The sequence below is a fragment of the Protopterus annectens genome, chromosome 7.part0 (genome assembly GCF_019279795.1).
Source record: "Protopterus annectens isolate FY-2018-M chromosome 7.part0, PAN1.0, whole genome shotgun sequence".
NCBI lineage: Eukaryota > Metazoa > Chordata > Ceratodontiformes > Protopteridae > Protopterus > Protopterus annectens.
In genome coordinates, this window is record NC_056739.1 from 4,421,937 (window position 1) to 4,437,984 (window position 16,048).

Below are 16,048 nucleotides of genomic sequence, written 5' to 3' on the forward strand. Positions count from 1 at the left end.
AGTGGGACTGTGACTCACACTTTATATTAAGAACTAACTGCTAATAGTGATACTTCAGCATTTCTTTGAGCACTGACATTTTAGGGAGCTTCTTAGATACATATCCCTCTGGCTAATGCTGTCTGGACTAAAGAACATAATGTACTGTATTATTACTTTTTAAATACTACAAGCTTATGCAGACAATCCTGTTCTACAAAAATATGACTTCTGTAGACACAAGTCCAGGCAGGTTTATCACATTCTGTATATTGACCTATGGGTTGTATTTACTGAGAAATATAGCATCTTACCTGTTTTAATAAACGTCTAGATATCTTCATATATCATGATTTCAAAGAGCCTTAACAGTAAACATAGCATGTTTCATCTGTCCTTCCTAACTCTATACAGGTTATATGTACTTAAGAGTTTTCATCTCACTGACTGTTGATCTGCGACATCTGGATAGTATTTCCAAACATAGCAGCATGCAATGTTTTGTCTAATCCAACAAACCATATTTAGCTAGATTGCCTTGAATCTTGTCAACTGCTGGGTTATCCTTAGTCAGTACAGTTTACATTTCTTTGTGCAGTTTTCAATGACTTTCATTTTTACAGTTAAATTAGTCTAGGCCGTACATCAGTGATGAAAGATATCATCTCATTAGAGAGTCCCTCAGATGATAGACAACACTGTAAAATGTTATTCTGACAGTATTAAATCAGCCACAGAACATAATGTGGTTACAAAAAGATATTACTGGTAAAAAAAAATATTGCACATCATTTTAAAAATATATGAAACCTAGTACACATAGCTTGATAATTTAAGATAATCAACTCCTTGGAGCATCACACTTGAAGCTATAGTCACATGGCACGCTTATCAATTTGCTTATTTTCCTACATCATTTTTTTTTACTGTAATTTGCTAAGAGATCGAAGTCTAAAATTTGGTCTCTCATTAACGTGAACCTTTGAGACGTACCTCATGCTTTCAGTAAGAAATCCGCTCTCAGCATGATACAGTGTTATTGTGTGATGTGGTCGAGCCTTTATGTTGCATGTGGCAGATTCTGCTAAGTCACTGTGAGAGAAAAATGTGAAGGAGGCACACCAAGTGCTAATTAAATGTTTATCAATCCTATAATTATTTTGCACAGTTTAATTTAGAATTGTGATACACTAGGATGCAGTACAATAGTATGATTACCAAAGATGGAGGTGGCTCAATCTTCATCCAGAAGAGACTCGCATCAAGCCTGATAAATCAGCATAACGCACTAGAGCTTCTTCATGTTCAAATAACCTTCAAAAAGGTCACGTGCCATATATTAGCTAGCTATAGAACTCCTTCTATGAGATAAGGATCCACAACAGCTATCTGCAGAAACTAGAATCGCTTAGTATCATTTTCCAAGGTGGTCTAAATGATCCAAGTATAGACTACTGCACAAGCAGAGAGATTTCTGGACTTTGCAATACAAATGCCCTGGAGCAGTTTGTCAGAGTACCTACTAGGGCTAATAATATCTTGGAGCTTGTCCTAATTAATATGGCAGCATCTTGCACCTTCCCTCGAGTATCTTCTCCACGTGTTAAGTCTGAACATAAAGCAGTTTCCTTTCAAATAAAATTGAAACCAGAGATACCTTCCACCAAAGGGACCTTTAGAATTTCTTTTAGACAAGTTACCTACTCCTAAGTGATACATTGGAAAGCTTTAAACCCCCACCAAAGCCAGTTAACTCCATTGAATACATAGAGATATTGCTCACTATACTGTATCAGCATGTAAAGGGGTGCATAAATGTACCTCACTATAGTATATCAGCATGTAAAGGGGTGCATAGATGCACCTATACCTCTTAGTGGCAAGTTCTGGGCAAACCCGGAAAGAAACTCACATGATGCTATTATAATATCAACAATATTTTTAATAAAAGGAAAATAATTTTGACCAAAAGTAAGACTGTTTCACAGAATGTTAGAGGCCTTATCACTGAAATAAAACTCAGGAACTTAATGAAATCTACAGTCAAGTTTGAGGCTAACATATCTACCTAACATATCTAGCAATACACAATCACAAGAAGTTTTTTAGTTATGTTCATAATCTCAAAAGCATAAAGCAGCAATGAGCTGAGCTGATTGTGAATGATGTTACCTATCCTGAAGCTGATGGAACAGCAAGCTCACTGGCCAAAAAATATAGCTTTATACCTTTACACCTCTCTCCCCCATCTGTCCCTCAAGATGTACCTGAAACTGGCTCTCCTACAGCTATTATACAAGACCAAATCCTAAAAGTACTATCAAAAGCTGAAAATACCATCCAGGTTTTGTACTAAGTGAATTGGGAGCAGCTACAGATATTCACATGCATAAAGGATGATCTTCCATACACCCAGGAAATTACAGACCCATAGGTCTGACCAGCCTCATATGAAAAGCCATGGAAAGACTTATGGAACTAAGGAATAATCATGCTTACTCATCTTGGTGGATTTTTTGAAAAGGTTTCCAAGCAATTGATGAAGGCAAATGGTTATGATAATTCCCTACTCAGGCATAGTAGAAAAGCTAAATAAACCCCTATATCACCTGCTGGATTGCCGAATGGCTCAAAGATAGGACCCAGGAAATCACAACAGAGGAAGTTACCTCCACAGAGAGACCAGTCACCAGTGAAGTCCCCCAGGGTTCTGTGCTGGGATCTTGTTTTGCATATATTTTTCTGAATTAAAAGCCAATACCAAAGGGTTGCGGCCGACTAAGTGGGCAGGTAACTGAAGTGGTCATTAAATACTGAAATGTCTTAGGCATGCTACAGGAAAGTTTGTCCCAAATAAATAACTGGTGTCAAAATCACAGACTGAAACTAAGAGCCAATAATGCATTATTGTAACCTTTGAGAAGTCATCTACCCCATGGATTATGACTCAAGTCTGTACTCAGTCTGTAACAGTCAGACAACAGCTGAGATAGAGTTCAATACCTTACACATTTGCAGGCACACAATCATGTGTTACTGATTCTTTGCCTAATTTTGAGAGAGGAGTTCCCTCTTACCAGTGGGAGTGGGAAGCATTGAGCTGCCTGTGCTGTTGGTCTTCAGTACTGTTCTGTTTCTCATTGTTTTTAAAAAAAAAAAAATATCTCTTTGTTTTCCACTACAGCTAGAGTAGTCCAGTGAACATGTGTTCAGACTGCTGAAGGGCTGTTTCTGTTAGTTGTATAGACTCTGTGGTGAACAGCAGTATGCACCTAAGAGCTGCAGTTATTTGTAGTGTGAACCTAGTTGTACTATATAATACCACAAAAAAAAGATATGACTTGGGAATTGCATAGTACTGCCAAAGAAATGTGTTTCATCAGCAGATGTTTACAGAGTCTTTGTAAAAACATCTGCAGTGGCAGCTCATGCAAGCCAGAGGCAGGCACAAAACATTGCAGCACTAGCAAAGAGGCAGCATCTGGTCTTCATGTATGGGTCATGATAACAATGCTACAAAAATGCATTAATTAAAATCAGTGTTAAATGAATAAGGCAGTGCATTGCAGTGCACTGACTGGCTGCTCTGTGGATCAGACATTACCTTATCCACACAGGCCAAAGAATGCCAGGTTACAGAAAAGATGGTGTAGAAAAAATGGACAGGTGACAGTAATATTATAGATTTAAAGGCAATGAAAGGTGGAAAATATCAACTCAGCCAGGAAGCTGATTAGAGGAGTCAAGGACTACAACTCCAAACCTTTGGTGCGGCTTCCTTGTTACAAACATTGGCCAGGTGTAGCACATATCCCAGCATTGTCCAAACTAAATTCACTCTGCATGATATGATGTAGCACTTCTGAAACATGGACAGAAATACTGAAATAGCTGCCAATGCTTGAAACCAAGATGGAAGATATTCATGACCCCAGTGAAAATCAAGGTCAGATATCCCACTATCAGTATGGAAAAGGAATGGTGTGGCACTGTACAGTAAGAGTGGATGGCCTGATTGGGTGTCCCAGGAGAAGCAATAGTCACAGCCACAAGATCCACCATGCACAGGTGTAATGGCTGCCATATGCTTCAGGGACAGATTCTGCCTCTGGAGCAGCTTGTGCCATCTGCACAAGCCCAGCCTGTGACTACCCACCATGCATCCTGACCAATGTTATGGATATGGCTGGTATGGACTGCAGAGGTACAATGGAGGGCATTTGCCACATATCTCATGTATGCACCAATGGTTACCATGTAGGCTACCCACTGATGTGATCAGGCATGCTTGATCCAAATTCCTTATATACTATGTCACTCATGTGCTGAAGGTAGTCTATCATCCCCTGAAATGGATGCATATCATCATGCAGGCCACACAGCACACAACATCTGTGTCCGTGTGTGTGTGTGTGTGTGTGTGTGTGTGTGTGTGTGTGTGTGTGTGTGAGAGAGAGAGAGATACCTGTCTGCGTATGGATCACTGACCTGCCAGTCACTGATTGATGTTGAATGTAAAACCAATGTCAGTGGTGATAGCTACCAACACTGATTACCCCATTGAAAGGTGCATGCACATTTAAGGCAGTGCAGCTGTTAGATGTCACTTATAGTGGTGATATCATTGTACTGGGTGAGGTTCACAATGCTGGGACAGAGAGCTAAATACGGGTGATAAAGACTCTGAATGCTCCTCCACCATTTCCTTATAAGTAGGGGATGTGAACATGCCCTCCAGTTTTAGCACTGCTGACCATGCCACTAAATTAGCCACAGATGTCTTGCTGTTAAGATGTCATTTCCATTTGCATTAACCCTTACCAGTGGGCTCCTAAAAACAGAGGTGGCTAACTTCACTGCACCCATGCAAATTGAGAATAGTTGCATGACCGTCATATCATATAACAATGCACTGTACAAACACGTACACAAATGCTTGGATCTCGCCATACCCAATAGAACTAAGACACTCTCCTCATAAAAAGGAAGCCAATCTGGTGGTCCCCTGCCATAAACAAACTGTACAACAGAGGGAGGAAACTGATGCGGAATAAGGTGAAGTCCCAAGGCTGGAAAAACGCCCTTATCATCCTCAGCAAAAGGTTGAGATCCCTCATCAAATCCTCTAAAGCTAGCTATGAAAATAGAATTGCAGCAGATGTAAAGACAATCACAAGGCCTTCTACAGTTATTTAAAGAATCTCCATGGCAATATCCAGATTTGCTCTGAGCTACTGCACAATGGTATCTCCTATACCAAGCCAACAGACATTGCAACTATACTGGTGAACAGATTCAGTGCTAACTTTACCCCTCTCTTCCCCCCAAAGGACCAATCACAATACCAGTAGATTGCCAGGCACCCAGTATTACTGCTGCACAGGTTAAAACAGCACTGTCCAAGGCCAAGAATACAGCTTCTATGGGACCTGACATTATCCCTGGCTGTGTTCTACATGAACGACAGAGTGAACTGGCACCTCACCTGTGTGCTCTGTTCAATCACAGCCTCACCTCAGGCTTTGTCTCTACCAAAGGGCACACTGCTACAGTCATCCCTCTCCACAAAGGAGGAGCAATTACAGACCCCGGGAACTATCACCCCATTAGCCTGATGAGTCTGATATGCAAAGCTATGGAACACATCATCATGGACCTAATAAACAAGGATATAGGGAATCTTCAAACTCTGGATCCTACACAGTTTGGTTTTGTGAAGGGTAGGTCATGCCTGCTCAACTTGGTTGACTTTGAGTCAGCCACTAGAGCTGTGGATGAAGGTAAGGTGGTTCATACATCCTACCTTGATCTGGCCAAGGCCTTTGATACCATTCCCCACTTAGGAATCATAGGAAAACTTACTAAGCTAGGCATCAACCCCTATATTTCTAGGTGGGTTGCAAACTGGCTCAGAGATAGAACCTACAGTGTGAAAGTAGCTGACTCCCAGTCAGACTGCCGACCAGTCAATAGTTTCACACAGGGTTTGGTCCTGGGTCCTCTCTTGTTTGGCATCTACTTCTCTGAGGTCCAGGCCAACATGAAGGGACTCTGGCTGACAAAGTTCATAGATGATTGCAAGTTGGGAGCAATTATTAACTCCCCAAGTGATGCTGACATTCTACAGAAAGACCTCAATGAGACCAACGACTGGTGTCAGAACCATGGCCTTAAGCTCAATGCCAAAAATGTGTCGTCATACCCTTTGGGAAAAACCTGTTTTCTTGAATTACCACATTGATGGTAGTCCACTGAACACAGAAGGCGTTATAAGAGATCTGGGAACACAGGTTGACAGCAACCTCTCTTTTGACCACCAACATTGCCTCTGTGTTCAGAAAGTCCTTCTATGTGGCACATCTCATTACTAAGGGTTTTGCATCCAGGAAGAAAGAGGTCATTGTCTCCTTCTACTCTTCCCTCATTAGGCCAATCATAGAGTACAATGCCCCATTTGGCATATACCTCACTAAACACCTGCAACAACTGAAGAGGCCGCAAAAGTACCTCACAAAGAGGATCCTAGGCCTTTAACACTTGTCCTATCTGGACAGACTCAAAAAACTCTTTTCTCTGTCTCATATTGACTACTGAAGAGACGATCTCTGCTTGACTTACAAAGCCATGTCTGACCCAGTTCGGTTAGAAATGCTACATCTAAAGAAATCCCAATCCCAATCCCTCCACACTCCACAAAACACACTCTAGAGACCTCAACCTCATTACCACAATCAACAGAACATGCTGGAGGGACAGGTTTATAACCCAGAGACTGCCCATGCTATGGAATAGACTTCCCATACATGTCAAGCGGAGCGCCTCACTGGCCCTCTTCTAGAGAAATCTTGATGACTGGATGGGAAATAGAAAACTCACCCCGGGGATCACTCCAGTGGCTCTACTCAACAGAGGCACTGGAAACTAAGGTCGGGTGGCAAGATGCCAGGGTAATCCTATGGGCTAGGCTTGTAATGGCTCCAGGGCCATAAGCCTAGTACACACCTATGAACCTATGAAAATGTGGGTCAGTGTACAACTTGAGATGTGCCTGCTTTTACTAAACTAACTAGTGCATCAATTACAAACACTTAGGCAAGAACCGTATTCAAGAGACTACCAGGTATGAGGATTCTCTTACCTGACCCTAACAGAGTTATCTGAATTATTCAGTCTCTATGAACAAGTTTTGTGTTGGAGATCCATATCCTCTGGTGTACATCTCCCTGGTGATATCTTGAACTTTGATCTTCACATGCAGTATACTATGATCCTGCAATGCACCTGTACTATAACCTTTATATATTATGCTAATAGAATTGGTATCCTGCATCTCCCCCTCCCTTTCATACATGATTATGGAGAGATTCATTTTCACCTTTAAGGGCATAAAACGTATGCAGAGACCCTGCATTAGCACCATCTCCTAGTTAGTGAAATTTTATAGGCATTTTTTCCATGACAACACGTACCTCTGAGTTACACATCTCAGTGTGCATGCACATGACTATTGTCTTCTCCTTACGTCTCAGGACTGTTCTGCTACCTACATTTAATGACCATACAGCTGTGTGCTTGTGTTTTGTGAACATTCCCACCCTCTCCCATACCAGCAGGAGCAATGGGCGTGTCACCACTGTCCACCTTGTTCCGGTTCTGTGCTTATGGTCATTACTGTTATACATCTTACACCTTTCTTCCACTATCCACATGGCCATACCTTTCTTATATATATGGGCCACTGTGATGTCTGAAGAATGTCTGTCAATCTTTGTGCATCAGCAACAATGTGGATCCCCCTCCGCTTGGCATTGACCTGTTTTGCTTATCATTATGTTCCCTGTCATTGTGAGGACCCCCAGCTAAACATTTACCTTTAGTGCTATGTTCTCTGTAATGGTGACCCCCCACACACACACTGACCATTTACCTTACGTGTCATGTCCCAATACTAAACTACATCAATCTACCATTCTTATATGTCCCTGTTGCTGCGATACACCCTGGGCAGTGGTGCAGAGCTGCATTACCAGGCATCTTTCACTATGCCTACATTGCAGTACAATTAGTCTCCACTGAATTATTACTGGCTTGCTGACCTTAACATGGTCTCCGAAATATGGTAACCACACTTTTTATAACTCTACAATAGGCATCATAAAGCACCAATTATGGTAATGAGGTAACAGCATGATGCCCTATGAATTTCTGCCATATTATAATGTCTATACTATCAGGGAAGTGCTACCATGCTCATCCCTGCCCTTCTGCTTTCAAACAGGTCATATGAACACTAGGCTCATGCACAGAGATGTGATGTTCTGTGTACACTGTACTAACAGGTCATGCGCACACTATGGGCATGCACAGAGATGTGATGTCCTGTAGTGCTTCAACTCTCACTAATACTACATTTGCTCATACACTGCTGTTGCCCAATATTGCATCAATGCATGAAGGACACCATTTGGATCCTTGTCAAGGTCAGTAGAATGGAGACGTCCTTTTTAGATGTCTTTAGATGTGGAGTCCAGCAGTACTCCTGTATGGTACAGCCAGGAAAGTAAGATCATTTTGTATGTGTTGCCTAGTGACTATCAGGAGCACCTTCTGGACTAATATCATGGATTAGTTGATAATGTTGATGCTTGGCACCAGTTTACCAGGGTGGTGGGTGAACTCTGGTGGACAGGGCTATGCACTACTATAATAACCTGCAGATGCACCACCATGACATGCCCACTAGGGGAAAGCAGGGATTAGGAAGTTTGTCAACATGTTACACTAAGATCTGCATGTGATTTTGTACCTGGGAGAGAGAGAGACAAGTGCATCCACCCAAGAGATGGAGGGACAGAGTGACAGAAAACCTGTGACAGTTTGGTATGATTGTCAATGAAGATAGGGGAGTGGCACTGAACTGAGAGATGTGGAGACAGTTGAGAAAACTCTGGCACCATATAAAGCCATGAATAAAGGGACTGATGATGATTTCTGGATATTGCCCATTTATTTGTCTTCTAATGATATGGTCACATAGTTGCTTGTAAAGAAAGAAAACAAAACATTCAGCAGAGAGTGGAGAAAGAAAAACTTCAATAGAGAGGCCTGTCTAAAGAGGTGTGCAAGGCTATCCAACAAGCTAGTTGTAAATAATATCCCTGTGGTTGTGTAGTGCAAATGAAATTTTATTTGTAATAGAGATATGCATAACTCTTGCAGTTATTTTCTGCTTTTGTCTCCAACTTCAACAGGCCCACCTGTCCTGCAGGATATGGATTAACAGGAGACACCGGGATCCACTATAGCCAATGCACATCATGCTGGGCCAGCAATGGCAAGTAGGCTTTTCTATATCAGTAGAAAGATAAAGATCTTGCTGTTGAATGTAACCTAGAGGGTCCATCGGTAGGGTAACATTTTTTGAAATACTGGGACTCCAACTAGTATGTTAGTCCAGATTTTTGGCCAGCTCTAAGATTGACATTTCTCAGAATACTCCTTTTTTGAGGCATGCAATCTTGACATTAGCATATACAAGTTTGTTGAGGTGCAGTGATGCTTGCATCCTGCAAAAAAAAAAGTTTGAAGGAGAAATGGTCAATATCCATTATGAATTTTTCTTTTTTCAGTTTGTCAGGATTCAGACCTTTCAAACAGGAGCACACTCATGACTTCCATGACGACTTGTTGGGATTTGAAGGATCCTCTTCCGAGAGTAGCCCAGAAGGGTTCTTCTAGTTCAGATAACATTAGGTGCAATGGCTGGTTAGGATTGACATGAGATGGCTGCAGGACTCTTCACTGACATCATGGAATGGCTCCTGGTGTGGCTCATACAGTCACATTACAGACTAATCCTGCTCCCTGGGTTGCCAGAGGCAGAATCGGTCCCTTCCTTAAGCTTTACTCATCATAATAGCCTGTTTGCAGTCCACCCCCCTCCCATTAACAGTTATTTTCCCTCTCTATATCTGCATCCATCCACTATTGTCCCATCTTGTGTGTCCATAATATTCCTGTCCAAATCTGTCTATTTTTGTGTGTCTAAATCTTACTACTTCCCCTACTCTTTCTTTTCTTCACAATCAAGCTCATTACATTCCTGAAAAACCCTTCTTAAAAAAATAAAACTGTCATCTTCCCAAAAAGCAAGCCCTTCATCCCCCCTCTTATCTTTCCTTAATTTCACTGTTACGCTCCCTTGCCTTTTATTCCCTCATTCTGTTTTTCTTATGTCTCCCTTTCCTCCCCATGTACATGATGGGCTATGTTGCCATGCTGTTGTGCTGGAACCCTGGATACCCATGTGGCAGTGCTGAGATGCTTTATGCATGTGAATGTGGATAGCCTTGGGCACACTACCTTCCTCCTCTTTTCATGGTGATAATATAATTGCCCTTTGTGCAGCTAGTTCACCGGGTTCTGCAGCATGACTGCTGCCACTAAGAGTTGTTCTAATTTAAAATGCAATATTTTCCTGGAATGCTGGTGCTATTTCAGTTCTACTACATACCTAACAACAAGAGCCACATCGTAGAATGTGACCTTTGACACTGAGCACTGCAGCATGAATGCTTAGCACCACCAATGTGTTGCTGGTTTTATTAAATTTAAGTTTAGATTTTGTTGTATGTGTTTTGACAAATGTGAATGTAGAATGATAAATGTTGTAGGTTATAATAAATTAAAAGAATACTAATTTAAAGCCCCAAACTTTCTCATTATTGTCTTGTGTAACTTGCTAAAGTTCCTTACATTACATGAAATATTAGACGTGGGGCGACCTTGCTTGGCAGCTTTTGTTATGCTATTGAATATGAAAAAAATCCTTAGTATAAGCTAAGGAGATGTGCCAATTTATCAAACTTACAAATAAGACTGGGAATCCAGGTATTGCTAATGTTTTTAACAAATATTTGCAATTTAAAACTAAAATGGCTTTTCAATATTTAAAGGTAAAAATCGGCAGCCATTTAGAGTTATTATTGGCTTATATTTCAATTGCAAAACAGTTCATAAAAAATGGAAGTAATAAAGCAAGTGTATTACTTAAGTTTGAAAAATGCTTTATAATCTGTATTTAATATCTGCCTATGAGACAAATATGGGGTTAGAGCTTTATTTTCTGTTTTGAAGGTTTATTGAGGTACATTTCAATAAGGCAGGTACAATTAATTTTCACTTAGCACATTTTAATAAGTTTAATATACTTTAAAGGAATGATTTATAGACCTCATCTGGTAACTTATCCATTTCAGAGTGAATATCTTTTAAGCGGATTCACTAGACAATCTTGAAATACTGAAATGTTGAATTTCAGTATTTCGAGACTGAATAGTGGAAAACCCACATACTCGAAAACCCAAAACCGCGAATATCACAATCGCAACCATACACACACACAAACCAGCACATAAACACACATATACACCTACCTAACTACACTAAAACAAACATAACACACACAAGCACAACATAACACACAACAAAACACAAAAACACCTACCCTCCTGCACCTCCCACATCCCCTACTTCTATATTCTGACTCTGAGGTCGCACTAACCACACAAAAACACCACTACACACACTCACACACACTAAAATCCCTACCCAATACCCTTACACAAACATCACTTACCTGAAACCCCAGATAAATCCACAAACCGTACCACACATCACGAACGTGACACCACAATACCGGATTCAACATTTCCGCATTAGACATAGTGCAGTTTCACGTAACTGCACTTTACACTATTCAGTCTCGACATACTGAAATTCAACATTTCAGTACGTTGAGATTGTCTAGTGAATCCCTTTTAACCCGCTAACTTACTCATTTATTCATATTTTAATCAATAGGAATTAACAGATCTATAATATTACTGGAAAAACATTTATATTTTCAGTTTAAAAAAAGGAGTTCACAGTTTATTCTGAAATTCCACCTGCTGCTTTATTAATATTTTCACATTATTTTAAATTCTATTAAATGATCTTCTGTATCATTAAATATTTTCAGGTGTCAGAAGTAATAGCAATTTTATTCAAGTGATTCTAGTCAGTCATTTGAGGGTTTTAAAGTAGGAATGTAATTTAAACATTTCTAAAAGCTAATGCTACACTTTGATTTAATATTTCATATTTGTTAACGCTTTATGTTTAAAAATATAAATATTGCTATATTAAAATTATAGAAGGGAAATTCTAAGTCTTCTATTTTATTCAAATCTTTTATTCCATTTTGTTAGCAGCAAATGCTTTTTTCATATAAATAAGATTTAAGAGGATCCCACAGTGCGCATCATCACTAACCATTGTTGTCATTAAATGAAATGTAATTTTTTTAAACCCTTGATAGACTATCAGTGAGTCAATTTCAGTAGTCAATGGATAAGAGGAAAACTACACGTACAGCCTACCTTGATCTGGCCAAGGCATTTGATACAATACACCACTGTGGCATTGTCAACAAACTTATAGAATTAAGTATAAACGCTTTTATGACATGCATGATAGCTAGTTGAATCACTGATAAAACCCAGGAGGTTAGAATCCAGCTGGCCACCTCCACAGATAGTCTTGTCACCAGTGGTGTCCCCCAGAGCTCTGTGGTAGGCCCACTCCTCTTCGGCATCTACTTCTTGGATGTCAAAGTCAATATCAAAGGACACTGGCTGATGAAGATTACTGATGATTGCAAACTGGGAGCAGTCATTGAATCCCATCAAGATTTTTTAAAGCAGTTGCACAGGAGATGCACTACTCTGAAAGACCAGATTTCTTTAAACATTCAGAATTTAATGGAATGGTGATAATGTGGCTAAATATGCATTTCAACCAAGTCTTAGTGCTCCTGGGTGAATACTATTCAGCTAAGCCCCATTCTGTAAAAAAAACAAAAGTTAAAAAATTATTCCATTGATTAGTGTTTCACCAGTGCTACTCATTTCTGAATACCCCCATTAATTTCTGTGAAAATATGACCCTACTTGGCATCCTGACACAACACAATTTCTTGACAGATCTATAAAAAATCTTGTTCTTCAGATTTCAGAATAATCCTGATATCTTTGCTCTAATACAGCATGCATGTTATGTTTTATTCATACCAAGTGTAATTTAAAACTTGCGCAAAATACAGAAGAATTATTTGCTTTGTGTAATTGTACCCTTATATGTAAGCATTAGTGAGGGCTAATGGAGCAGGTTAGACCCCTGCAGTGGTAACCAATAAGTTACACAATGACTAAAACTAACGGATCATAGAACATAATTTTTGTATTGTTACACATTACGTCAGAAATTAAAGACTTCTTTAGCAATGCATTTTACATAGTTTTAATTTGGTGTCTTGAGGATTGTTTTATCAAAAAAGTGAAAAATTAGAAGAATATAAAATATATGGAGGGAATATGGGTGAGCATTTATTAGTTTTCTGGTTTTCCCCTTTATCCAATTTCAGTGTCATGAGAGAGAGACAGCCTCACTAGGAAATTGCTGCCAGTCTATTATGGGACAGGTACACATACAAACATCATATAGAGTTACAGGCAGTTTGGAATTTGGAAGATTAATCATGTATCATGTGTTGAAGACATGTGAGGATGTTGAATGAAATGGCAAAACTGAATGTTGACATCAGAATAGTTTAGACTACACATAGGGAACACCAGCTGAGAAATGAACTTGAAGACATGGCAGCAATGTTAATTTATGCATCAATCTGCTAATCAATGATGAATCTAGCAAAGATAAATGATAAGTGATGTTACCTACATTCCTTTTTGTTTAGGAGCAGCATCTTTTTGCTCATCTAAACAATAAAACTGTAAGAGATATTTTTTCAGAACTGAAAAATACAGATTGCAAAGATAACTATACTTTAAGAGACCAGAAGGACATTTCACAATATACAAACTTTATTGTTTTTGTCTCAAAGCCCCCTACATATTTGAACCATATAATTTTAATTCAAAAATCTATTTGTTATTATGGGGAAGAGAAAGATAAGGACTATAACAGAAGTTACAGAAGTTGAAGAAGACATTGGGTGGAATTCAAAAAAGCTTACACAGTGGTTTTGTACCATACACGGGGACAGAAACTTTTAAATTCAGTAAACACTGTCTAGTGGCACTCGCATCTGTGCAGATAAGGTAAACACTGTGTCATGCTAATAAGTGCATAAGCTGCTAAACTGCATGCTAATTGATCAAGGCAACATGGAGTTATTCAACAAGCAATAAAGTAACCATGTAGACTCCGTGCTGGCATTCCCAGTGAATTCCAAAACATTTGGAACATAGCCAAAGAAAAAAAGTCTACATGGACAGATTAAAACGTAAAACGTGTTAGATTTGTACAGAAATGGCCTTAATGTGACAATAGGTTGGATGCAACAAAAAGAGTAACAGTAGCAACATAAATCTCTTTTTGTGGAATAACACAAATGCAGCTTTGCTCCCCCACCCCCAAATGAACAGTGCACTTGTAAGTAATGCAGACAGATACTGTTTGGCATATACTTCTCAGAAGTACAGGCAAGCACGGAAGGGCTGTGGCTGACAAGTTTGCGGACGACTGCAAACTGGGTGCTATAATAGACTCTCCGGCCGACATGGAGATCCTCCAGAAGGGCCTAAATGAGACTGATGCATGGTGTCAAAGCCATGGTCTCAAGCTAAATGCAAAAAAATGCATAGTAATCCCCTTTGGAAAAAACAGAGTACCCGCAAACTACAACATAGGAGGTAATCCCCTGAAATCTGAAGAAGAAATAAGGGATCTAGGGACCCAAGTAGATAGCCAGCTTTCCTTTGATAACCATGTTGCCAAAGTGGTTAGAAAATCTTTCTATGTGACCCATCTGATCATGAAAGGGTTCGCATCAACATCTAAGGATGTAATGGTGCCCCTCTACTCTTCCCTCATCAGACCCATTATTGAGTACAATGCACCAATTGGAATGTACCTGGCTAGACATCTCCAGCAGCTGGAGAGACCACAGAGGTACCTAACCAAGAGGATTACTGGCCTCAAACAGTTGCCCTATGCAGCACGATTGAAAAAACTAAGACTGTTCTCTGTTGCATACTGCTTTCCCAGAGGTGATCTCTGTCTAATGTACAGAGCCATGTCCAACCCAGAATTGTTGAACATGCTCCATCTTAGCAAAACCAAATCTACTCGAGCTACATGCTCTAGGGATATAAACCTCAACACAACAATGAATAGAACATGCTGGAGAGATAGAGTCCCTTCGCAGAGACTTCCCTTACTATGGAACAGGGTCCCGATCTACATAAGACAGAGCCCCTCACTATCACTCTTCAAGAGGAACCTTGATGAGTTGATGGGTAACAAAGTTCAGACCGGGGATCACACCAACAGCACTACTAGATAGGGGCCAAGGGTACTAGCTGCTAGTACAAGGGTCTAGGGAACTACTAAAGGGGCGGTGAATACCGCACAACATGGCTGGTCTAATATATGCCTTCGGGCAGATAGCTCAGTACCAACCTATGAACCTATAAAAGTGTAAAAATGTGTCAATCAAAATAATTATAAAAAATATTAAACAGACTGTTCATAGTTACATATCAGCATACGTAATATGTAGCTGACAAAATGCAGGAATCTCATCTAAAAATCAGTACTCCTGTGTTCAACAATTTAGCTCCCCTTCAGTTTCCCTAACTACATGGTTGCTTTCTGGTGTAGGGCTGTCAGCATGGTGAAGATGCAAATGAGGTCTGAACTCACTAGAACTGCAAAGCCCATATCCTTGGCTCCATGTATCAGATGTAAACATCTTGCAGGCAGTCCTTCCTTCAGTGTATGGACAGTAACTATGAATTCTTACATCAGGTGGGTGTGTCAGGATAAATTTACAAAGTGTTACATGTACATCTGTCAAGGCTGGAAATGCAAGTAAGCAGCACACAATTCACAGGTTCTGTTTCATTAATATCCAACCTACTCTGTGTTTGTGTGCATATTGTGTTTTTTCTGTCAGTTTCTTATTATTTTATGATGTTTTGGCCATTGTTTGCATGATGCAGTGCTT